Below are 26,604 nucleotides of genomic sequence, written 5' to 3' on the forward strand. Positions count from 1 at the left end.
CAGGATGAAGAGAAAGGGAATACCAGCTGACAATTTCATTACTGCACCATACCTACCTTTAGTAGGGCTAAGATTTTATTAGCTTAATAAAACAAATCAGGGTGAGGAGACATTGCAAAATGCTGAATAACGTAAAGGCCAGATGAAACACCTGTCTTTAGAAAATAACTGCACAAGAAGCTGACAGTCTGGTCTTTCACAAGGTTAAAAGAAACCCCAGTTCTCTGCTACAGGCAGTCAGCCTTCCTCCCCCCCACTTTCTTTCGGTTTCTCACCATCCATGCACTACTTCTACTGATAAATTTGGGAGGAGTACTACACAGGAACTCTTATCTGACCATAAAACAAAGGCAAAACCAACTTATTCATGAAAAATTGGAAGCACTTGAAAGCTTTAAGGAGATTGGACCCATCACACCCCCTTCCCTCCCTAACCCCCTTTTATGACTGTCCCCTGTGCAGCTGCCACGGCAGCGTCACTCCCCTGGATCGCACATTTTGGGAGCCATCAGCCTAATCTGGCTCCATCTGGCCAGATTTAAATGACAAGCTTCTCCTAACACAGGAAATGCTGTCCTTTTGGAAAAATAACTATGGATGCCAGTAAGATTAGCAGCAGCAGAGCTACCCCTCTGGATTATTTATTTACTTATCCCTTTGGCAAATTGTTAATATCTTCCTACTGACACATTTCTGATTTAATGTCAGCACTTGAACAAAATTTCACATATTCACCTTAGCTTTACCTCCTTTGAAAAGAAAGCAGGCGAATACATCTCCAGAAACAGAACTGATGCAGAAGAAACCTTATGGGCCATTTTCTGTAATTTTAGGGCTGCTGTGCCTGATTAACCAAGTCCTTGTTCCCTTCTAGCCACCCCATTTCTCTATTCCACAGTGATGTCATACATTTGTTTTTGATCTCAGCTTTTCACGGACATCATTTTCTGTTATCATAAATTCAACATTATGATCTCACTAAAACACAGAAAATGAATGCTGACATGGTTTTGGAAAAGCCCAAGATCTATATAAACCTGTATTTTATCTTCAGTGAGCAAATGTACCAATCAAAATGCTAAAAGCACTGCCAGTTAAATTTATTTCTGCTTTAATGCCAATATGGCTAAAAATCTCTCCAATACTATAAGAGTCCCTCTAAGCCCAAGTTCAGACCCCGTGCTTCAAGACTTGGTTCAAACTTCAATACAGTCCCTAGACCAGAAGTCTGGATGCATCTTAGAAAGAAGTACAAAAAATTCAACCAGAAGCCCCTGCACACAGAAACCTGTCCCCCAAGAACACCAACTCAGCTCTGCCTGCAGCCAGACACAGGTAAATCTTTTAGCAGCAGTAAAAAGCGTGAGATTTACCAATCCTCAGTATCTCCACCTTTTGATAATTTAGTATTTCACCACAATTCTGAACTCTTCTAGGCAATAACAAATGTGACCTCTTAAAAGATTACATCTCCAGTTCAACCAAACACTTCTTAGTGGAAACCTTTGCTGGTGCCTGAGGTATACAACATCAGTTTATTCCTGCATATGGGAACAGCCAATATTGAGGCAAGATCCTCCTCCCTTTCATTTAAATAGAAATTAAACTCCCCAGTGTTAGTCAGCATTTCTGGAGCAAGCAGAGTGTGCCCCAGGCTGCTCCTGGGGATGAGTCAGGTCCAGGCCAGGCCCTGGTTCCACAACTGTGAGTGCTCCCAGTGAGCTTAACCAGTAACTTGGAAGGAGCCTAATTCCCCTGTCTCCATTCAACAGGTCATTTGCACACACAAATCTCTGCAGATTTGGGTCCCTAGTGCCACTTCTCCCTCCCAGCCAAACTGCTGCCCAGGCACTGAAGGGCAGCACTGCTGGGGGGGGCACAGTGCTGAACAACCTGGATGTGCCTTCTAAAACACAACTTTTTATGCATGTTTTAAATCAGCCACATTATCAAATGCAAAAATCAATAACGTGAATCAGCTCTACACAAAACCCAATTTAATAGCACCATCCATGACAGTGTAGCAGCTGCTCTTCATGTCTGTGAATCCCACAACAGCAGGAGTTACAACCCTCAGAGGCTCAGTAACTTACTCCTGGGTGTACAGCACTACAAACCAGAGCTGAACCATGGGTTGACCAAAAACTTGGAACACAGCACAGGTGGGAACCTGGACTGCAGATTAGGGCAGATGGTCCTAAAAAATACGAAGTCAGAAACAATCCCCCAACACAGACATCCCTTATTCTCAGGCCCTTGTTGGAATACCTGGAGATTCCTTCAAAATCTGTGGAAGGCTTCTTTTAAGATTTTAAAGTTTAATGAAAATGTTATTGCTTAGCTACTGCATGTTTTCATTCAAAGAAAAGGAATATTATCATGAAGTTGTTGGAACTCTCTCATCCTAATTATTGTCAGGGAAAAGAGGCAAAGAATCAGTCCCACTGTAGGGCACAGAGTACAAACAACAAACAAATAACCAGCTTTATCCCTTAATCAGATCCATTCTCTTCTGGTTGAACTAACTATCTGAAAATGGCACCCATCCAGAACATGCTAATCTTGCAGCAGTCAATCCTTTCCCCAGGAAAATACACAGTATAATTCTTCAATAATTCAGTGTCAAAACAGTTGCTAGAGAAGTCCCATAGTTTGATTGCAATTTAAATTTACATTCCCCTGAAGAAAGAATTATGGATCTGTTTGAAATAAAGTCAAGTCTCTGAAATGGTGTGTTCCCAAAAGAGACATAGTCCTTTTTGTCTATGATAATCTCATTACTTCCTCATTAAGTAAAACTTAATCCAAAGTAGGAAGATCAATTTGAGTAACACTTAAAACAATCAGCCTCATGGACTGCTCTGTCACCCTGCAAGGACAGGGAATAGCTCATCTGCTTTCCAAGGATCTGCATGTTACAAGGGACAGCTATTCCCCTTCCATTCTTTTAATATTTTTAGAAAACCCAAGATAAAATAAACTTTAAAAACACTTCACACAGAAAAAACATTGCAACAAGCACATAAACAAAAGAAAGTAAATATTTTAGAAGTCAACAAGCTGACATAAAAAGGGTAGGAAAAGAAGTCACCATGTCACATTGGCTCAGGTGAGTCAGGTGGCATTTTACGTTGTGCTGTTTTGAACAAAAGAAGCTCAATCCACTTTCACCCAGCAAATGTGTTGATTGCAAAGCTGCAGCCAGCACATCTGGCAACTGCAAGGTTTGACTGAGAGAGAGCATGAACTGAGAAAATCCTCTGACACTTCCAGAGGTTAATTATCATACAACAGTTGGGACTGGGGGACCCTAAAGCCCACCCAGTCCCACCCCCTGCCGTGGGCAAGGACACCTTCCACCAGCCCAGGTTGCTCAGAGCTCCATCCAGCCTGGCCTTGGACACTTCCAGGGATGGGCCAGCCACAACTCCTGGACAAAATCCTGCTTTGCTGAGCTAAAGACAGAAATTCTGAGGCATCATTTACAGACTTCTGCATTGGACACAAGAAATTTGCAGGTTTATTATATCCTTTTTATTAACGTTCCATCTAGCTTCCTATTTATTACTTTCATAGATAACAGAAGTTACCAACAATATGCTTGAACATATTCATTTAAAGATTTATTGGAAGATGTGAGGCTGAGTTATCCATTATAGCACTCTATAATTTTCTCCGTTACTGAAGAAATAACAAATGTTTTAAATCGACTCGTACCTGCCTGGTCCATAAATCACACCTCTTATTGGCCAGGCTGTGTGGAGAGTGGGATGTTTGGAACAGTGCAGCAAACAGCTTCCCCCTCTGCTGCTCTGCATCCATCAGATAAAATACTCACATCTCCAGAATTCATTTAGCACTACAAAAGTAAAGATGCTGTAACACAAAACTGCAGAGAATCAACGTTCCCTGCAGTATAATAAAGTAGCTGGGTGTGGCACTTCTCATCCAGAGGCAGGATCCACCCTGTAGCACAGGAATTTCCAAGGTGGGTTCCATGTATAGTAACACAGGGCCGTTGGAATAAGGATGCAGTTCTACAGGCAGGGAGAGTCAAGCAGCAAGACCTCAAAGCAGCTGCAGCAGAATAGTGTGTTCTGCAAGAGGCATCACAACCACTAAACCATCAGATACCGAAACAATCAATACCGAGTAGCAGCAAAAGTTCAGTGGGAGGCAGCTAAAGAGCTCAGAGTAAAAAGGAGCCATTGAGCCACTCTAAGAAAAACAACCACCTACTGAAGACTGGGCTTAAAAAAAATCTGTGCAAAGTATCTGGATTCCAGCTGTTAAATCACAGCCTCATTGCTCTTCAGATAAATCAACCAATGTGATTTTGTTTCCAGTGCTGCAAAATGAACAATTGGAAATGCAGTTTCAGTCATGATAGCTTCATTTTCTCTATCTAGCCAAAGCCCAGATTTTCTCAATGCAGGAAGGGAAAGAGGACTCCAGTTCCTTGTTTTATGGAATTTAAGAGGTGATTTTAAGTTGTCCTCACATTTTGCACGTCTTCTGTGTAGTCTTTTAAATTACAGCACTTCCACCTACCACATTTTCATGCTAGCTTTGTTACTGATGTTTTTTTACTTTAGAAAACCTAATCTGTATGGAAAGGGTCCCTGCCCCACTGCTGGAGGCCCCCTCCCCACAGCTCTGCTGACAGACCAATTTGTGCCAGCATCTCCTAATGAACTGCAGGCAGGATAGAGCTGGATTAGTTTCTGCTGTTGGGGGTACAGCTTATCAGTGCTTTGAGAACACATGACTGTCTGAATAAGTCCAATTTCTCCTTAAGCCAAGATACTTTTCCCTGTTACAGCCTATGAGGAGCTGTGGCTGTCTGGAGTTGCAGTGATTTGCACATTTATGGTTCTACTTCAGAGCAATTCTGCATCTCACCTACCTGAGCTCCGCAGGTCCCTTCCCACACCAAGTTGCAGGTGGGACACAACCAGGGCCAGGGGGAAGGAGGAACCTGAGGGAGCAGGTCCTCGTGAGGTTGTGCTGACACCAAAGACTCTGTATCACCATCCCTGAGTCAGCCCAGCCAACTTTTGTCTCAGCAGCATAGCAGGAGTCAGAACAGAACGTTTGTTTGCAGCCTACAAGAGAGAGGTCAGAGGGACAGATAATTCATGTGATTTAGGAGCCACTGCAAGTTATTTTGTCAGGAGCATCAGTATCATGTTGTACAGCTTTTGCCAGTTTTGCTAGGCCGAGTTATGTGCAGGGAAGCATTTGGCACAACTGCACTTTAAATTATTGCATAATGTTGTCCGATATGCTACTACAAAAAACAAGCCAGGCTTGTCTGAAGGCTCTCAGTTCCAGCCATTAGAAATGTACAGTCTGAAAATATGAATCAATCTTCTTTTTGCATATACATTTTCTTTGTTGCCTCCTTATTCATAGGGATCTCTAGATTTCAGTTTGAAATTCTATATCCTTGGTCTGGTATGAAAGATCACAATTTGTTTAATTTCTCAACAATCTTCCCAGGCCTCAAACACAGCTTAGCAAGAAGATGAGTAATATTTTGTTCAGCTTGAGAACTGCAGCAGCTGGTAGAACTGCAAAGGATTTTAGCAGGCCTTCCTCTGTCCCTGAGCAGATGTAAGTGCCTGCATTGTCCACAGATAGGGTGGTGGGGGTTCTTGCTGTGTTTGTGGGCTTTGGGGGGAGTTGGTTTGTGCTTTGGTTGGGGTTTTCTAATGTTTTTACTTACAGGGACCTGAAAACCCACAGAGTAGTCCAACTGCTGACCTTCTTGTCTTTACTGGGCATCCCACTTGGCGATTCCTCCCATCCTCTCACCAAACCATCCACTTGGCTGTTGCCAAGCTGTCCAGTCTTGTCAGGTGCAGCAATGTCCAAGAGCAGCCCTGACTTACAGGTGCACATGTGTGACCAAACCTGGTTTCACAATTAGGACCTGGCTTCAGCAGCACAGCTCACCTGAGGCTGTCCCTTTTCCTGCCCCCCTGCAGCCCAAACACAACACCCACACACGGCTCTGGGGCCACACCACCAGGGGAAGGAATATATGGGGACAGGGTGCTCTGCTTTTGCCCAGAAAAGGTTACTGAGCTTACACTGTGATCCAGCAACCTGTTGTTCCTCAAACCTCCATTCTGCTGGAACAGGTATCCAGGGCAAAATGTTCCCCCCTCCTGCCAAAAGAGGAGGCCCCCTGTTCCCTCTGTCCACAGCTACTCTCCCACTGCTTAGTGCAGCGTTCGAGGCAGGAACAGTGCACTTCACCAGGAAACTAAGCCAACTGAGAAAGTAAGAGCATGTGTGCTGGGGAGGTTTCTGGGGAAACTGCACCAATTGTGTAATCCAGCTGCCTGCACAGTTGCAGGATCCTGTTGCTGGCTCGAGGAAGGCTGGAGATATCCTTACAGGGCAGCATTGTCCTCCCCCTGGCAGCTGAGCCAGAGCATGGGGGCTCTGCCATCAGAAGGCTGGTGGTCATGCTGAGCATTTTGCAGGATCTAGAATCAAATACTCCTACTTGATGCTTCAAAGCCATGCAGGAAAAAAAAAAAAAAAAAAAGGAAGAAAATACAACCAACCTGGCTGTATCCAAACAGTTTTCCCCACTATTTTGTTGTACCACAGGGAAAGGCAGTCTCCACCCACGGCAGAGCAGTAATTTTGAACGGCACTGTCTGAAACTGAACATTTGTGTAAAAGCCCTCGCTGAAACAGCAAAACCTCAGTCCCCCACTGCTGCAGAAATACACCTGTTAGGTGCCACACCCCCCAGGTGAAGGAGAAAAAGCAGGAGAACATTTAGTGCCTTTTATACCAAATAAAATTACAGCCTCCAAATTAGCCAAAATCAGTTGCATTGTGATTGTCTGAGTTGCTGTGATATCAACACAATGGCTTGCAGAAACTTCTGAAATCAAACTGTATGTTTTACCGAGGGGAAAAAACCCACACATCTAAATAAATTCCCACGTGAGCTCTAAACAGCTGCCCGTGTGTTCAGTTAGCCTGCCATGGGCATCGCTCTTCTCCAGGTATCTTTTCCCCAACTTTTGTTATTTCAGTATCTGTAGCAGATTACAGACAAAACAGATAGCCCTAAATAGCTTCCAGGAAAAAAAAAAAAAGGCAAGTAACACTGTTTTTGTGACTGATATTTGTCTTCATAACCCTGCATTTCCAAGGTTCAAGTGTTCTGTGTCAACAATTCCCACTATTTAGTCACAGTGCCTGCATGCTTACATCCAATAAGAAAACCTAAATAACCTTGCAAATAGAGAAATAATCACTAAAATTAAAGATGGAATATATATAAAAAGAAAGACTTGAATTTGGATTAATTTCAGAATAGATTAAAGGAAGCAGGTAAACATAAGGACTTGAAATATTGAAAGAGCACAACAGCAGCAAAACAACTAGCAAATGCCTGCTAACTATGTTGCCCTCTAAACCACTGAAAAGGAGCACAACCAGTTTAAGAGGTCAGATTCAAGGCTCAAAAGACACCAGCAAGGTTCTGAAGGAAAACACGGCACACAGGTTTTTATGAACTGCAAACAGAGTAGAATCAGGGCTTTCCAAATGATGCTGAGAACAAAACAGATCTTACTTTCAAGATATATCCCAAAGAAGGTGAATAAAAAGAAACTGTACTTGTTTGTTGCTGATCCCAAAACTGATATCAGAACTGAAACATGTATTTGACAAAGCCCACTATCAGCTCATGGAACCAGGAATCAGAGTATGCAGCCATTTGCAGTGCAAAGTTAAAATGGGGTGCCTTTCCACAGCCTCTGTTGTCCCTGTTGGGCTCAGTGCAGGGATAACCAGGCTCAGTGCTGGGCTGGGACACACAGCAATCAATTAGATAATGTATTGGCTGCTCAGGGTGCCAAAGCAAATAAAGCAGCTGTGAGGGGATGACTAATACCAGATAGAATGAAATAACTGCTCTTCACTGACAGTCTCTCAATATATTTCAAACCTGACAGGATCTCAAACACTACTTTGCATTCTTTAGACTTGTGTTGTGCCAAAACAAACCGTCTCAAGATCCCTTTCTCCTTCTTGCCAGTGTTTCTTGCCCTTTCCCATCTCACCCCAGTGGGCAAGTGTAAAGCACAGCCAAACCTTGCAATGCTCCATGGGGATACAGAGCTCTTGGACCAGCCTCTTCTGATCCTTCTGGGCTTTACAGCCCCACCTGGAACCACCCAGAACCTGGGAGGCCTGGAGATGGCATGGTGCTACCTCCCATGTCCTGCCAGCAGCCTGTGCCTTCCACAGCCCCCACAGCCACTTCAGGAGTGGTTAAATTCACCTGGGGGCAATAAGCCTCTTCATTGCCAAAAGCTGTTATCTGTGGAAGCCAAGCCAACGCCACAACACCCAAATTACAGGTTAAAAGCAGCTGAGACTGATTTGAAATCAACTTAATTAATCCAATACACCTTTGGTAGAAACTACCTTGCAACTAATGAAGGCCACTGCTCTCAGAGGTTCTGTACTTTCTCCTCCCTTTATTCTAGATCTACGTGTTTCACATTTTCTTTTTCCGTTTCCCTAGCTCTCCACTCTCATTTGACCCTTCCCCCACTTATTTCACCCTTGTTACTCTTTGTTTTACTAAGTTTCTACAGTTGTTCCTCTCAGCTCCTGTTTCCCATTTCCTAGAAGGAGGCCACTATTCTGGTTTGGTAACATTTTATATCCACCTCACATGGTATGAATCATGGGATCTTCAGAGCAGTGAGGACTTGAGACCCCTGTTTAGAGCTGCCAAGCGTTTTCAATGTGGCATGTGATCATGCTGTGGGAGTTCCTACTGCATTGTTCCATGCAAATGGCAAATACCTGACAGATTAAATATCATACCAATAACCTACAGGGTTTCTGCATAGCAGATTGCATTCCCAGTGGGAAATTAGGAGAAGGGACTATAAGAATTCTGAGTTTAAAGGTGACTCTCCATGTTCAGCTACCTCCTTGTTACCTGCAGTTCCTTCCTGAACAGAGGGGAAGGGCACAGTTCTACCTATAGTGTTAACACTGATTAAACCACATCACAGTTCTCACGTGTCCTTATGCCCAAGACAAAAATATGGTGAATCCCATCAGACACTAAACTGAAAAACTAACCTGGATGGAAAAAAAGACACAAGTAAAAATGCAGATAGTTTACAGCAAGATTTCTAGACAGTGTGCCTCAATGAAACGGGAAGGGGTGAATAAAACAACCTCTTCAGACAGCAAGAGCTACTCACTGAATTACACCTAACATGAGTCTGCCTACAGGAGAGTGTCTAGAGCCTTTTAGCGTGCTAGACAAGTATCAGGAAAAGATAAAAGGCAAAAGCATAATAGAATAAAATGAGAACATATGCACTTCTGGGAAGATTCAAGTGGCAATTTGGTCTTGGCTCCTCTTAGCCACTTACAGTGTCATCGTTGCATCCCTCAGAGAAGTGGTGAGTGCCTGTCGCTGTGGAGAGGAGGAGGGAGGAGAGAAACGTGAATGAAAAACTGGTCAGGTACCTGTGACACACCCAGGGGGTCTGTTCAGGACAAGCACACGATGCAAAAGCGTGACCAAACATTTAACACGGGTGTCCTCCCACACAAAACGTGTTATTAAAGTGTTTTACAGCATCTTCAGAGATAGTGGCTTTGCTGTAGTCCATCTACCACTCCCTACGCCATCAAGAGAGTTCAGCCGCGACCAGAAGCTTCAAAGCGGTGGGATGTTCAAACACCATGGGAGGTACCTTCCCGTCTTTCCCGGACCCCTGCACTCAGCCCGTCGGGTGGGAGCGGCCGCGGGCCGTACGTGCTGCGGGGACCCGACCTCCCCTACCGAGCGGGGCCATCCCGGAGCACGTGGCTCAGCAGTGCGGCCGGACGGGGCCGACCTGCGGCTCCCGCGGGGCGCCGGCGGCGGGGCAGGGGGCGGCCGAAGGGCCGGGCCCCGCCGCACCGCCCCTTTCTCACCCGGCTGCACCCCGCCGCATTCGGACACTCACCGCGAGGCAGCGTCCGGCCCCGCGGGCCCGTTCGGCGGGCGCGCCCGACAGAGCCGGTCCAGGCACAGCGCGGGCTCAGTTGTGCTTGGCTCAGTTGTGCTTGGCTCAGTTGGGTTTGGCTCAGTTGGGTCCGGCTCGGTTGGGTCCGGCTCATCTGGGCCCGGTCCCGGTCCCGCGCTGTGCCCGCCGCCGCACAGCATCGGTAACCACGGCAACCTCAAGTCGCCCTGCCATTGGCGGATTTAACGCGTGGCAGCAGCCAATGGGGCGCGGCCTCTGGGCCCGCCTGGCCAATGGGCGCGGCCGCCTGGCCGGGCGGCGCGTGACGCGGCGCGCGGGGCGGGGCGTGGCCGGGGCGGGCGGCGGGGCCGCCACCATGGAGACCCCGGGGTAGGGCGGGCGCGCCCGGCGGGGCCGCTTCGCGCGGTGAGTGGGGCCGGGGGGCGGGAGCGAGGGGGGCGAGCGGCGGAGCCCACCGGGGCCGAGGAGCCGCGGAGCCGCCGCCGCCGCATGGGGCGGACCCGCGCGGGGCCCGCCGGCGGAGCACGGCGCGTCCTCCGCGCCCGCGGGGCCGCGGAGAGCCCGGCAGGGCCGCCCGGAGGGGCCCTGCGGGCGGAGGAGCCGCCGCCCGGGCGCTGCCCCGAGCGCCGCGCCGAGCCCGGGCCCGCCGTTGTGCGCGGGGCGTGCGCGGGCCGGAGCCGCGGGCAGAGCGGAGCCGCGGCGGGCACGGCCCCCGGGCGTGAGCGGCGGGAGCCCGCGGGGCTGCCGGGGCCGGCCAGGGGCTCCGGAGGTCTCGGGCTCCCGCGTGTCCCCGCCTGCCGTCGCGGTGCTCCCGGGGGTCCCCGGCCCCGCTGCCGCGTCCCCCGCACGGGATCGAACGTAGATTTCCGTACCCGCTGTGTGACCGCGGAGTTCCGAGCCGCGCTCCCGCCGGCCGGTACCGGGGAGCGGCGGAGCATCCCCGGCCCGCACCGGGAGCGCGGCTCGCGGGGCTCCGGCAACTTTACGCGGTGTTTGCCCCCGCTCTCCCATCGGAGCAGTGGGAGCAGGGGCCGGGCAGGAGCGGTGGCCCCGGGGCCGGGTGCCCGCGCTGCCCGCGGAGGTGCCGCCGGCCGTGCCTCGGGCTCGCTGCAGTGCCAGAGCAGAAAGTGCTCTGCAGGTGCCGGTTACCGAGTGCAACCGCCGGGGCTCGGGCTGGGAGAGCTGGGAAATGAAGTGTCGGCACAATAAAATTGATACTGATGCTGAACCCGGGCTGTTTCAGCACGGGAGAACCACAGCTGATGGCTCGAGCCCGCCCTGGTCCATTCCCCCTCCCGGCTGGCGCTCCGGAGGCATCCGCAGCTCACCGGCGGAGAACGGGGTGTTTCTCAAGTGCCTGTGTTGGCCCCGTAGACCTTTGTACTCTTTTTTTTTTCTAAACAGCCTTCTGCTCCTTGTTACTTTTACATTAGTCATTGCTTCCAGATTCGACTGTTTGAAGGAAAAGGTGTGGTTGGACTGAGAGCAGTAGTGTTGCATGAACCAGCCTTTCAGTTTTTACAGCATTCTGATTTTTTGATAAGTTGGAGTTTAGAGATTAGGAGACAACAAGGATGACAACGTTTTCCCCTTAACTAATAACTATATTTTTGAGGTAAATAATTTGTTCACTGTCATAAAAATATGGGAACCTACTAAATATACTTGTTTAGCTTATGCAGAGACATTAATTCAGTCTCGTCCATCATGTTTAAGGTGGAGGGAGTGTGTTTTGAGAGCTTTTTGTTGGCACTTGTCTTCTGTAATGTTTCTGTTAAACATTACAATGTTACATGCAAACGAATGTAACCTGACTGTGGAAAGCAGATTGCAGTAACTTTCTCCTTCTGTTGAAATTGCTTTTGAAGGGCCTTATTGCTACTGGAATGAGTTGCTATTAATATTTTTAATTAAGGTAGAACAGCTGATGGGCCTTTTCCAGTAAAAACTATGTCTTTTTCCCTTTCATCTTGTTAGATGTTAAGGATAAATAGCAGTACTAATAATAGAAGTTCTGCTATAAAATGCAGTTGGAGCAAGTCTAGTGAAAGAGTAATCTTCTAAAGGGGGGAGAATTTGTTCTAGTTTTTCTTAAAATTTCAATAAGATAACACCTTTTGGAGTTTGCTTTTTTTAACAGTGATGCAGGATCCCTTTACAATGAACGTGATTTCAGTCACACAATGAAAACAAGGGAAGCGATAGGATATGTTACTTTGTTTTATAGCAGCTTTGTGTAGTAGCAAAATAGGATCTATAATGCATTTTGGTGTATTCTTTATATTGAGTGATGGTATGTGCTATGTACAAATAATAGTAATCTCAATTAGTAATGTGTGTCTGGTGCTTGGTGTAGAAATCTTCGTGTACTGTGAGAGAAGCCTCTGTGGAGAAACACTCTGCATATTAACCAAACAGGAAACATAAATAAAAACTTCATGTACTTCTGCTTCACTTTATGTAGGTTGTTTAAATACATTAAGTACAGATGAAAAGCAATTCTGAAAGATGGGACTCCATGAGTAATGTTTTAATTTTGTTGTGGGGTATTTTTTCTTTCTTAGTTGTGATGCTGAAAATTAGCAGGTCCTGCAACATTGGGTTATTTGTCTGGTGCAGGAAAGCAGTGACTGGTTCAGGGAGCTCAGTGAGCTTAATGAAATTGTAGTGAGTGTAATCAAGAGTAGTTGGCTTTAGTACCAGGATGCACTTATTGTAATATTTTACAGAAAAGACCCCTGAAGAGCAAGCAGAACTCGTGATCCTTGTCTGGAAAAGCGTACCCATGAGTCTGTTGTCAGCCACAATCTGTATTGCTCTCAGTTACTTCCCTGTCATTTGCAGTGGGATCAGGGGGTCTGGATTCCAGGGATTGCTCTGGAGGAGTAGCTGTGCTCCTTTCCAGCTGTTGCCAGGGTGGCTGGGCAGAGCAGTGCCCAGGAACAGAGGGCTTTTCTGAACGGGCTGCAAGGCTCTGTTCTACTGCCATGGCCTGGGAGCCCAGAGCTGCAGGAGTTGGGGGAGAGGCTGCCTGGCTTCAGAATGGTGACCTGGTGTGCCAGGAGTGGGTGGGACACAACTGGAAACAGCTGCTGCAGGAAGAACGTGTTTCACCATCTCGTACAAGTGCGTGGGCATCTCCCAAGGAACCCGTGCTGGTGCAGGTCAGAATTCCAGAATTTCAGCAGCTTTGGTTCGGTTTGGGGGGGTTTTCCTCTAGTGAAAGTAAGACAGCAAATCTTTATGAATATGGCATGTACTGTCACTCTAAAAGTAAGGTGGTTCAAACTTCAGTAATTAAGTAGGAAAAAGAAAAAGGCCTAGCAGAGCTTTATGTGCAAGTGACTGGAAAGCTGGATCTGAAACTGGGCTCTCGGGAATGACCTGTAACTATCACTTGCTGCTGTTCCAGCCTTGACTGCAATGTGCTGTCATTGAGGCAGTTCCACTGCTAGTGAAGATGGAGAGCAAATACGTAACCAAAGCCTGTGGAAATGGCCCTTCCTGAGGAGCAGGATGAGCTGGCCCTGGCAGCAGCACTTGGAGTGGAGCTGGAGGGGCTGCCAGCACCAAGAGCTCTCTGGGCACGCTTGGGAGCTTTGCTGATTCTCAGCTGCTTTTCCTGAGGCCTGTGAGATGTCCTAGTTCATTGGATAACTTCTCATGTTCTTTTATCCAAACGGAATACTCATTTATTCTGCTCAGGGGAGGTTTGCAGAGGGAGGGGAAGACATGGATGCAGACAGCCAAAAACTGCCTCTGGTGACCTTGCCAAAGCTTTTGCTTGCTCGGAAGAAAATCACAGTGTCTTGTCAGTTAAATCTCTGCAGCTGACAGCAGCGTTCAGACCTTTGCTCCGCTCCCCCTCGCTGCTCCTTTACTCTGAGGCGGAGGAGAGAGACCTGGATTTCGGGAGGAAGGAAGGAAGGAGGGACTTCTTGGCTTTCACGGGAGATGAATGAGTTTGTTTTTTGGTGATGGAGTCCCCGACACTGTCATTAAAGGGGAAGGCTGGAGGAGAGAGCGCTGTGCGTGGTGTCTCAGGACGCGGTGGAGCCGGCGCGTGTCCCGGGGTCAGGGAGGTGACTCGGGCTCGGGCTTGTCCTCCTTTGGGGCTGGGCTGTGAGTCAGCCCCGCTTCCTGGAGAGCGAGCGCTGTGTGCTGCGGGGGCAGCGCCGGGAACCAGCCCGGCCAGTTTGCTGCTGCCTTTCCTTCGGGAGGGGAGGGCAGAGCCTTCGGCTGGGGCCCGACAGAATGGCTGTGGCTGTCTGCACCGTCCTAGTCCTCTGCATGGCATCCTGCTCTTGCAGGCAAACCGAGACAACTTCGGGAAGTTTGGGCACGGTATTTTTAAACGAGATGCCTTTTTAACAGAATTTTTTTTAAAGGGTATACTTTTATTTTTCATGTGTTTTTCTCCTGTTATTGTAATTTTAAGATATTGTGGTTACAAAAGAAAAAGAAATTGCCAAGAAATGTCTCGATGACCAACTCTTACAGATCTTCCTCCCCTTTTTTACTTTGCGTAGCATTTTAGAGAGTTCTTACCTAGCACTAGGAATTGAAGACAGGTCAAATTCCTGTTTAATGGCTTTTAAAAATCATTTTAAGTATGCCTTTATTTTAGTAGAGGAAATGAAACTGGGAGTTGTTACTTTGTTTGAGAGCGATTGATCCATTATTCAAGAAATAATTAAAATTAAAACCCCCTCATGTAGTGTTTTAACTGAAATGTGGTGTGTTTTTGTGAACCTTAAATCAATGTTATAGCTGATCTAATGTTCTGATTGGTATTGCGATTAATTCATTACTAAAGAGGAGAAAGGAATCTATTGGAAACCCTTTGAAGGTGTACAAGCTGAAACTTGCTTTCTGCATCACAGCTCGGTGGGGGGATTTTTGATGTGTTTACTGTTTGTGCAGCCGTGGGGTGGTGGTTGTGGGCAGTGACTGAAATTCCCCCGTGGCTGTGGGATCCTTGGGATGTGCCCCTGTGCAGGCTGTGGGATGAGCTGGCCTTCAGGGTAACTGAGTTCGTGCGGAGCAGTTTAGGGCGCCGGGTCCCCACTCTCTGATGAGGGAGGTACATCTTGGAGCATTGGGTGGGGAAGCTCCAGTGGGATTCACTGGTCTGGGGGTCCCTGTGCTGGCTGGCAGCAGGGGTGGCCCTGCACAGTGTCAGATTGGCCCAGGAAATGTCCTTAGACTGATTGGGGCCATCTCCAGAGGCAGCAGGAGCAAAAGGGAGAATGTCCTGGGAGGAGGTGGAGGGACTGAAGGTAGTGGCAGTTTTCCTAGTGCCAGGCAGGGCAAAGAGTAGCAGAGATCTGGGAGCAAGTGAGGAAAAGGAGGAGCAGGGTTGTGGTGCCAGATGTTGCCTTTTCTCTCATGAGGTCTAGCTGTAAGGGAACAAGGAAGAAGCTTTAAAAAAATTATGTGAGTGCCAAAAACTTTCCCTGTCTTCACCTCCTCACAAAAGCTGCTTGTGGTCCCTACGTGATGTGATAATCTGTAGGTTATCACCTGGGCTATGCTTTTAACAGGTTTTTGGAAATGTACTCAGAAGTATTTGCATTACACGTGTCCAAATAGAAAGCACCTAGTCTATCCTTTAATTTGCTTTAAATGATCTTACTCAGGCCATCTCTGCTAGAAATCTGATGTGAACAGGAGAATTCCCAGTTCGTGATGGGTTCTTGTCCTCTTCCCCAGGAAGGCAGCAGCAGGCAATGCATCCTTAGTACTCTGAAAGGAACCTTTTCAGCTCCAAAACCATGCTCTTCACTGTCTTGCCTTGGCAGAATTTCCTGTTGTGTAACCTGGGAATGGAGCATTCGTGCCTTTGTGATCATGGAGGCAAATCTGAGTGGTGAAAACTAAAACCAAATAAATTCACTGATCCCTGAAACAATTTCAGACAAATGATCACTCTTTAAATTCCATGTTGCTGTGACATGCTTAAAGCTGAAGTATTTAGTATCTTCCACCAAATAAAACCAAGACAGTGCATGTGATGTGATTTCAGGGGCTTCTGGACAAGTGAAGAGCTGGACTGTTAACTGGAAACATTCCATGTACAGATGTGTTTGTGTGGCCTGTTCCCTCATTGTCTTGTACAGATTCAGGCTCTAGTTTTGCACGGTATCTAAAGATACATAGGGAGACAGATCTCAAAATGAGCTAATATTTTCCTCCTGTTCTTATTTAAAAATGAAGTTGCCAGATATTCTTATTGAGAAACAAGACAGCGGTGTAGAAATGAGAGCATATAATGAAAGGAGATTTCATTTGTACCGTACCAGCACCTAAACTCCAAATTGATGTGCCCTTCTATGACATAGAGGGAGGTCCATGCTCTGTAGAGCTTACAAAGAGAAAGGCAAAACTCAAACTGATGAAAGGATTGGAGAAGATACCAAGAACATGGCTCTTTGTAACACACACCTTATCAGGGTGCTCGTGATCCAGTCCTGCTGCTGGGCTGTGTTGTTTGATTCAGCCTTAATCAAAGATGTGCTGACAGAACTTGCCATCTGTTGCTGCTCCATATCCCTCATATCCAGCTTTGTCCTCCTGACTAATGTAATGAAAATGCCCAGTGCCATGTTTCAGCTGAAACAGAAAACACTGGCAGTGAGGTCACTGGTACGTCACTTGTTCCTGGCAGTGCTGGTATTTCAGACGAGATGAAAACACATTGAACCCAGAAGTCCCAGACTGGCCCACAGACCCGTGAGATGTGCCCCTTTGCTCTGTGTTGTTTAGACTACCACATAAAGAAAGAAAATCCCTGAGTTTTCTTAGTTTTGCTTTTGTTTCTTTGTGTGAATCACAGCAACAGGATACACTGAGATTTGGGAGATTTCACTGTTATTAAACATGTTCTTTTCCAGGAGATAATTTTAAAAAAATCCTTGTTTAGAGTTCTTTGCGGAATAGGCAGGCTGATAGAAAAACTTCCTGTGGTTCAAGGACTTGACATTTCTTAAGGAAGTTCTGAAGTTCTGAAGTTCTCTGGTTCAGAGAGCACTACCTGTTGTGGGGTGCTTTTTGTTCGGGCCGATGTAGTCAGTCTTTCACCACTGAGAGTTTTTTAGTTTTGTTGTGGAACACAGAGGTTATTTTTAAGCAGCACAAAAATATTCATCAAGTCCTGTACTGACACTGAAATAAAATCAAAAAACCCACAACAACAAAAACCCCAAATCCAACAACAAAAAACCCACCCCGGAGATATGCAGCAACCTAAAAAGTGTTGAATTAGAGGCACACTGAATCCAGGAGTTGCATTTGTCTGATGGGTTTTATTTTGGCCAACCTGAGTGCTCCAAAAGGCGTGGGAGGAACCACCCACCGTCCCTCGGGCGGCTGCTCCTGCACTGATCCAGCCTGGAAACGTACTCACAGGGTGGAGGAGGAGAAGAGCTTTTGTTAAACTTATTGCATTTATTGCTATTCATAAGAGTAGGTTTTAAATATCTTTTCACTGTAATAGATGCAAAAGAAGATAGCCTGAATCACAAATTCCCGCTTTTAGGAAGCGTGGAGTGCCTCAGGCTGGGGAAGCCTTGCCTTGTTAGAATTCTAGCAAATGCTGTTTTAGTGATGCAGTTCATTGTATGAGTTTATATTGTATTATTGAATTGGTTTGTATTAGTAGCATATTGATTTGATCTATAATATAAATATTAATATATTTCAGACTGAAATTTTAAATACTAAAAGAAGATACTTTTTTCAGATAGCTGAGATAATTCAAGTTATTGCAATTTTTTCAAGAGTTTTCCTTTGTTTTCTCTGCATCTCAAGGCATCGCAGGCATCACATTGCAACAGAACAAAAATATTTTACTATGGCAATATTCCAGATATTTTTTATTTTTTGTAGAAAGTTGAAAAAATGCTTTATGTGCAGCAGTGCGGGATGTAGGATGGTATTTTCACATGGTCCAGTGTTCCCAGTTTCCATGGAGCACCTGAAGAAGTGTGTTTATCAGTCAGCCCTGTGTGCAGCTGTGGGACGGGCCAGCTCGGGGCAGTGATTCCTGTGCAGGAGAGGTTCCAGTCAGACTGCACCACTGCAGAGAACACAAACCTGTCACAGGACGGCCCCTCCTGCAGCAGCTGGGCCAGGCTGGTGTGCTGGGGCTGCTGGAGGAACACCTGGAGCCCTCAGCTCCCCAGGGGGGGTTGGTGCTGTTCTCCTGGAGTTCACGGAACTGAACTGATTGTTCTCCACCTTGGTGCAGTGATTGAACATTGTGAAAACAAAGGATCCTGCTATGCAGACATTTTCTGTGTTTTGAAGCACAAACATGATCTTTTCCTCGTGAATGGAAGCTGATTGATTACACTTTAGATGAATGTCCCCATATAAGAAGCTCGGGCAGCCCCTCCTTCAGCTGTGCAGCACTCAGGAATGCCTCATCCCACAGGCCAGCAGCTGCTTTCTACTTGTATGGAATGTTCTTCCACAATGAAGAACTGCTACCTCTGAGCAGGTTACTTCAGTGGTTCATGATTCTCTTGGAGCTGGGAGCTGGTTCTTCCTTCCCCCAGGTTCCCTGACACAAGCAGGCCTTTGGAAGAACTTGTTACTGTTGTGTGTGTGGCAAACAGCCACCTGCCTGCCAAGGCTCTTCTTTCAAATATCTGGTGTGTCTGTCTCACTTCCAAGACTTTAGATGGGCAAACTTAGACATGTTGGAGGAAGGGGAGACAGGATTTGCTGCTGCATGGGCTGCATTTGACTGTTTCCCTCCTTGTTCAGGATTTCATGGAGGCTGCCTGAACTTCAGTTTCTGGACTTAAAACAGAAATGGCTTGCATCTTGCACAGGATTATAGCCAGGGTAGAGATTTTTATCTTGGGAGCAAAAATGCCTTGTAAGTCTGGAAATTCAAGGATGGTGTGTCCTTTTCCCCCAGTACGAACATAAATACTACGTGTGAAAGCTCTGCAATGTCATACTGCTAATGCTCAGGAACTAATTAACATCCAGCCACAGAACCTCTGGCAATTTATAACAGCCTCGGACAGAAGGAGAGCAGAGATGTACTTGTGATATCTGAACAGGCTTCTTAACTTCCTTAATTTTTACATTTATTTTATCAACCCTCCTATTGTACTGCTGTCTTTTGGATTTACAGTTATCAATGGATTCTATAATTTCTTACACTGAAGTATCAGGTGGAAACCATTATAGAAGAGAATAGTCTGCTGAAATTCAAAACTGTTAAGGTTCCTTGACCTGTGTTTCAGAATCAAGATACCAGACAACAGACGAATAAGCACTGTTCTGCAGCATCCTTTTTTTCAAGAATCAGTAGTACTTTGAGTTTTAAAAGATTTCTTACAGAATATCAGGAAAAAAAAAAAAAAAAAAAACAAAACGAAAACCAGCTAATATTCTGCGTTCCTTCTTTACTTTACACAACTTTTTTAAAAGATACTGTAAGTTGAGACATATCTGCTTTACAGTTAAGTTCCCTTAATTCAGCAGAACATAGTAATTCTGGACTGGAAGATGTTGTGATTGTGCAGCTGGCTGGTTTCCTGGTGGAGGCTGGGAGAGAGCCCCGGGGTACAGAAGCCCCCTTGCCGTGTCCCTGTCCCTAGCACTCTCTGCAGGCCCCGTCCCTGGGGATTGCTGTGCCAGAGGGATCCCTGCTCTGCTGCTCTGGAGCTGTTCCCAAGGCCCTGTGGGTACCTGGGTTTGCCACAGGCATGTGATACTTGGAGCTTTTCAGTCTCTGAAACGGGACAATCCAATGCCAGGGGAAGACAATGCTTTTCACTGGGGATGTGCTGATTTGGAAATACAGTGCTTTCTTATTGCTAAAGCATTCACTGATCTCTCACGTGGTGCTGAGTGAGCAGCTCCCTGTGCAGCACTGGCAGGGACTTGGTTTGCCTTCCAAAGGCCCCTGCTGATGGGCAGCTCTGTATGGTCCGAGGTTTGGACTTCTTGACAGTGTATTTTTCAATATGAATGTGAAGCAGTTTGTGTGATGTGTTAAATTTGTGAGATAACTTCATAGGTGTACGAACACAAATGTCAGCCCTTCAGTTTTAGGTGTGTATTAACTTTTCACCCGGTTTTCCTGGGAAAAGCTGGTGTTTGATATGATTTATCTTGTCAGGGTACTGACAGTGGGCCTGGTGACACTGACTGATGTGGTGCTAATCCCTGTTGCCTCTTTTGTCTTGAAGTGTGTGTTGGGGGATGCAGTGACTGTGCCTCTCCCCTGGCTCATGTCAAGGTTGTTTCTTCATCTAGATGGGAGATGTGGCTGTCAAACTGCCCACGGTGTAGGATCTGCGTGGGTTTGTGTGGCAGCTTCAGGTGGAATGGAGACGTGTGTGTGCAGAGCCTTGGGCAGGGGATGTGTGTGTGCAGTGCCTTGGGCAGGGGATGTGTGTGTGCAGTGCCTTGGGCAGGGGACATTCAGCATCTCCCTGCAGTAAGTTATTGTCCATCAGGACACAACTACAGCTGAGGAGGTTTTCTCCTGTGCAACTCGTTTGTGTTGGTGAGAGCAGCTGTGGCCTTGACTCTACACTGGACAGACAGGATCAGATCCCCATTTATCCCAGGTGAACTTAAACTAAGATGTGAAGTCTTGACACAGAACTAGAAGAGGGAGGCAAAATGGCTTGAACTAAATGTTTTCAGATGCTGACTTGTACCTTTAAATGAGGTGGAACATGAAAGTGTGATTCTGTGGGTGTCCAGATGTACCTGGTGTTGTTAGAGTGCTATGGGTGGATGCTAAATGCAGTAACAGCTTTGTTTATTAGTTAGTTGAGCAGCTGTACGAAGATATTGGTGTTTATTTTGTCCAAGAGCCCTAGTGGAAATGACCCTACCACAGAAGGGAAGCAAACAAATCACCTTGATTTGACCTTAACATTTTCCAGTCACAGAGATGCTAGCAGGATGTGAATCAAAACAGTACTGCCTGTAAACACATCCCAGAGGAGCTGGCTACTTGCTGCTAGTTTAACTCTGTGATTGAAGGAATTTGGCTTCCCTTAAAGTAGATATGATTTTATTTGTATAAATAAGAAAAAAATAAATTGGGTGCACCAGTATGATAGGAATCCACTCTAAGGATCCGAACAATGCAGTTACAACAGTGGAGAAAATAGCCATAATTTATTCTCAAATGATACATTCACTATACTTTTTTCGCTTTTGAAGATGTTCATTACACTGGGAAATTTCCTAATTTTTAGGTGCAGCAATTAATTTCTTTATGGTCATTTAAGACCTATTTGTTCTTCTCTCAAATGTTTCTTTGTCCTTATTTGTATCCCCAAGTATTCACAGAAAACAATATCTCCTCAGCTTCTGTTTTGTAAGGTTAGCAATGGTCAAAAAAGAAGGTTTGGTCCCTTTATCATCATGACAGCCCTTGAATTCAGGCAGACCAACACAAGCAGCTCCAAATGTGAGAAACGAGGCTGGTACCGGGTGCAGGGTTAGCTTGCATTTCATTATAATGGGAGTAACACTTCCAATTTCTGCTGGAAGTGTATTTTTGATGTATTCTACCATGGCAGGTGCCATCTCACAGGAGCATCTGGGGAACCCATGTTCTTCTCACCAGTCACTTCTTGGTGATGACCTTGCTGTCTGTCACAGAAACTTTCTTTGGTCACTGTCCATGGCTTGGATAACGAGCAGCACCAAGATATTCCTCAAGGCCTTCCATAATAATATGCCTGAGTAATGCCCCCAGCCTTTTTTGCCTACCAAAGTCCCCACAAGTTTGGAAGATGTGAAGGCCAGTTGTTTTGCAATGTTAAACGTGGTCAATCACAAGGGACTTAATTCCTAGTGGAGAAGCTTTTCTCCAGGTGGAGTTTCGTGTTAATAATCCTCTTTTGTCCTCCTTCCTTTAACATTCTGGATACACAGTCACAGTCACCTGACAGCAGAGACCATGTGTATCTTATTCTGTCTGAGGTACCTGCTGAGGTGTTACCTGGCTGGGTTTTCTGTACAGACAAGTGTTTTTGTCACCCTTTGAGTTTCTGTGCTGCTCTAGCAAGCCCTGTTTGGCTCAGTTATCTCCAGCTTTCTCATAACTCCCTATTATTTGCTTGGAAAACAACAGTGGACAGGTAGATTTCTCCTCTCCCCTTAGGCTACAAAGGGAGTAGTAACCTACTTTTGCATTTGTATCTCTTTTTAAAGTAGGTATGCTTCCCAGGTAAGGAGTTCTTTCTTGGCTTGGATGTACATTGTGCACTCGGTTCCTTTCACTACATTGTTTGCTATTTCATAAGATTTGTTACAGGTCTGCCTACTTAAATTACCTTTCCATTTAAAATTTGAACCAGTCCATAATAATGTGCTCCATGGTGATTTCAGCAACTGATTTGTTTCTGTTCTGTCTTTTAGGTTTGAGTTTGTTGAGTAATCTTTTTTGTTTGTTTAATTGTTTTTTTGTCCTGGGATCTATGAAATGAATGCCTGTGCCCCACCACTGTGATGATCATTCATGCCTCAATCCATGCCTAGAGAAGCTGGGTCTTACAGGACCAAGATTATATGGTACCTGTTTCTAGTAGAGCTTCCACCCCAAAGTGTGAGTGGCTAGTGGCTTTCTACTGCTGGAGATTCACTGAACAGCAGTAATAGTTATGCTGGAAACTCTGTCCTTTGTCACGTGAAGGAACTCCAGCTACAAAACTGAACAGCCTCCAGAGAGATGACTTTCCTCTCAGTAACATGACTATTCCTATCCTTTGAATTTTGGTTTGATCAAAAGGTCTCATAATTCACCAATGGATTAAGATTATAACTAATAAATTACAAATATTGCAGAAGTCTGTAGTGAAGACACTGAATCAATAGTTTATTAAGGAAGGCTTTTTTCTGTTGAAAGTTTGTAGCTTTGAGCATGCTGTACTTGGCACGGGCACAAGTTTTTCCATCTTTTGCCAAGAGGTTGTCAGTGAGGTTGGATCATCAGTTCTTTGGTATTCAATGTGAAACCTGCAGTTCATATTGCCATTCCAGTAAATAGTTTCACTTTCATGAAGACTTAATTTGGGTAATGGGGTCTAAAGACTCATCCCACCCCCGCATGGTGTTTGTTGGTGACAAGTACAGAACAGCTTTGTGCCTGAGCTTTGTTCTGTGCCAGCTCTACCACCTTTTCCTTTCTTTGAATATTTTAATTTCTCATTCCTATTGAGGGCAAGGGGTAGTGGTGATGGTTATCTTGGTTTTGAAAGACTTTCCAGCTGGCTTCTCCAAGATGAGGGCTGGCTCCCTGGCACTGCTCCTGGCCTTGGAGACAGGCCCGACCCCTGCGGCACAGGGATGGTGCCACCGTCCTCCTGCCATCCCTGGTGCTGGGTGTGTGGGCAGGACACTGCTCCCAGCAGGAAGCCTGGGTTGTCCTGGCATTATCAGCCTGGGGTGGTTCTGCTCAGCCCCTGAGCTGTGTTGGGCTGTGGCTGCCCAGGCTCAGTGAGCCCTGCTCGGGTCCCCGAGGGCCTGGGGACAGCAGCTCTCCAGGGCAGCGTGAGCTGGGAGGAAACGTCAGCTCAGCTGGGAGGAAATGCTACCTTTTAAGGTGACCATAAATGACCAGTCAAGAGACTTCTGACTTATTCCTGGGCATATCCTTTCTGTGGCTCAACAAGAGGATGTTGACAGGCAGCTACAGCACTGGTATTAACAACATAAAAATGGGACAAGGTAGTGCATGTGTGTGCTGTGCTGTAAGTGTGCTGCAGTCTGCATTAAGAGCCTCACTGAGGGCTGCTTTTAAAACATATGAAAAAAGATTTTGTCAGTGTTCATCCGAAGGTGTGTTGAGAGTTATTTGGAGTTAACTGGCAGCATTACTGTAGAGAAACAAGTTACAAACTGTATTTGCCATTGAGTTTTTATTGTGCTTTTGTTTGACAAAAGAAGTGGGGTGTTACACACTTCCCTTAAAAAGGTACGTGTAAGGTAGATTTTTGAGCCTACTTTTACCCCTCCTTGCTGGGCATGTTCACATTTGCTCTGGCATTTGCAGCTTCACCTGTTGGGTCCTATGAGAACTGAAGTAATAGAGAATGTACTAGGTGAGCTTTGAAAGTTAAAAAGTGGTTGAACACTCTGTAGGACTCCCGTGCCTTTGCTGAAAAGCTCCATTTTAAATGGTTTGGATTTGAAGTGGTCTCTCACAAATAGGCAAAAAATGCAACTGGGTGAATAGACATCCTCTTCCTATCTGTAATTTGTCCTGCTGTCTGTGATGTTGAGAAGATAAGTAGCAGCTGCCTTGGAGCACCTTGCTGAAATGGTTCGTTTTCAGGTAGCATAAATGGTATGTGTGCCAAGTTTTTCAGTTGCTGTGATAGAGTAATTGGGGTGTTTGTGGATTCCTCCCTTTCCACAGGCCAGTTCAGAGCTTTGTCCTGCCCAAGGGCGCTCGGGCGTTGCTTGGCTCTGCCGTCCCTGCAGTGCTCTGCTGCTTCCTCTGCTGTGCTTTACAGCACTCACAAAGTTCAGTTCAATAGCAGCTATCTGAAATTGTATATATTTTTATGGAGCTTAAGTAAGACATTCTAAAAATGGAAAGATATGCCTCTAACTACAATTACTCGGTGAGCCTTACATGAAAGAGCGATCACAAGCGGTGGAAGTGCATTCTTTTCTGCTGGTGTCATCCAGGAGTGTATTTCCTGAGTTGCTGTATTGACGCTCTCCTGGGCTTGCAGACAGCAAGCAAGAGCAGGCTTTCTGGGTTTGAAAGTGGAAATCCCCTGAAACAGTAATTAATTGTTGTATTTTTTTATGACCTAAAAAATTGCGTAATATTCCAACTCCCTCCTATTACTGCGAGGCTTTGCTCTTGATCACTGGTTTTTAACTCTTTGTTCTGAGCTTTGTGTTACAGCACAGTGGAAATAACTGGTTAAGTTCATAACTTTACTGGTGGTACAGTTGTTTCTTTGCATATATCAATATTAATTGTTATGTATATCTAAATCTTAACTGTGAGCATGTGATTTTTTTCTATTATCTGTAGTTGTGAAATGATCTAAAGAGTAAAGTTAGTTTGAATTTGGAAGGGGAGAAGAGCCATCCAGTATCCCATTTAGAGGAGGCAGCAACACTTAAATAATTAATGTCATTGATATTGTCTGATACTGGCAAGAAGACAGCAGTAGCTCTTAAATGTTATCCTTGGTTATTATTCTGTCTTTTCCTGTAGTGACTTCAATATTTCAGCTGTTATCATTTTTCCCCATAGTCTCTGCTTTATATCCAAACACAGGCAACTTCTGCATAAAATTTGCATTGTTTTGGTCACTTTCTTCTGACTTTTCAATTGATTCAACTTGAAATTGGTTGCATAAAACTTCAGTGAAACAGACTGGGAAGACTGCATTTTCAGTGCAGTGGGAAATGGAAAATAAGCAGGAGGGATAAATGAGGTATCCTTTTTTATTTTTCCTCTCTTCCCTTTTCCCCAGGAAAGCACTTTGATTACAGGCATCCCAGCATTGTATTTTCCTCAGGGCTGTTGTTTTGCTGGTTTTCTTCTGAACTGGGTTTATACCTGATTTGGTGAAGGACTTGGTCCATGTGTCTCACAAGCCCACGTGGTGTGGGCAAGGCTTCACATTCAAGATGTGCTTCTCTAGTGCTCTTGTCACAGAACAAAATTAGGTAGGATTGATACAGTCTACTCTTGCCAAACCCACACTCTCTCCTAATACTCGAAGTTCTAGTGCCTGTTGTTGGTTTTGGTGTGCTTAATTTCCCTCCTCAGGAATTAGCATGTCACTAGAATATGGGGCAGGGAATGAAAAGGTAGAAATAAGGATGATGTCGTTGTGACCGGTGTTTGAGATTCCTTTGATTTGAGCTTTTAAAATACATTTGAGTCATATTTTCAGTCTTTCAGGAACCAAGGCATCAAAGCTATCTGAATTGCATTTTGAAGTGGTGAACTTTGATACAAAATGTTGCCACCTCATGACAAAATTGCATGGCCGTAGCAGATTTTACAGGAAGAGATATTTTCCACTGCAAGAAGAAAATCCCATCTTAGCACCTCGCAGTGCTGCATAAAGATGCAGTTCTGCTGCATGGCAGGAAGCCTGGAATGGTGCTCTGAGGTTTCTCCTTGTTTTAACTGAGCACCAGTGAACAACCCGAACTGTTTACCTTCATTCAGTATTTGTTTTGCTTCTTGACCATTTCCACACTTAATCTTCATTCCTTCGATATATAGTCTTCTATCACTCTGAATTTTTTTTGTTGCTGTATGCTGGATTGGATACATTTTGCACTGTGGGCATCTATTTTGGAGTGTGGTTACAATTATTGACATTATTTAATGTACCATTGACCTGAGTTTTTTCCCCTCTGGCACTTCTGCAAAAAGTCTCCCTGCCTAGCCAAACACTTTAACCTGAGTCTGCCTAACCTTACAGCTGTGTCTGTCACCCACCGTGCTATGGGGAGGCACATGAGTCACTTGGAGGGGAACAGTTTGTGTGATTTTGTGTCTATCAGCATTGGCTCATTCACCTGCTTTGTGGTTTTC

General features: G+C 45.7%; 2 protein-coding genes across 14 annotated transcripts in view; one reads left to right on the forward strand and one right to left on the reverse strand.

Moving 5' to 3' along the window:
• Positions 1–10,106, reverse strand: part of CCDC148 (coiled-coil domain containing 148) — a 53,127-nt gene extending 43,021 nt beyond the window's left edge. For 3 of the 5 annotated variants that reach the window (XM_032693301.1, XM_032693303.1, XM_032693300.1), the window contains exon 1: positions 10,017–10,056. The gene's annotated coding sequence lies outside the window, so the exon portion shown is untranslated. Of the gene's footprint in view, positions 1–10,016 lie in introns of all 5 variants that reach the window. The other 2 variants (XM_032693302.1, XM_032693304.1) reach the window with 2 other exon arrangements.
• Positions 10,107–10,378: 272 nt separating this feature from the next.
• The window catches only part of PKP4 (plakophilin 4), an 83,851-nt gene continuing 67,625 nt past the window's right edge, over positions 10,379–26,604 (forward strand). For all 9 annotated transcript variants that reach the window (XM_032693288.1, XM_032693290.1, XM_032693289.1 and 6 more), the window contains exon 1: positions 10,379–10,442. The gene's annotated coding sequence lies outside the window, so the exon portion shown is untranslated. The remainder of the gene's footprint in view (positions 10,443–26,604) is intronic.

The sequence above is a fragment of the Chiroxiphia lanceolata genome, chromosome 7 (assembly GCF_009829145.1).
Source record: "Chiroxiphia lanceolata isolate bChiLan1 chromosome 7, bChiLan1.pri, whole genome shotgun sequence".
NCBI lineage: Eukaryota > Metazoa > Chordata > Aves > Passeriformes > Pipridae > Chiroxiphia > Chiroxiphia lanceolata.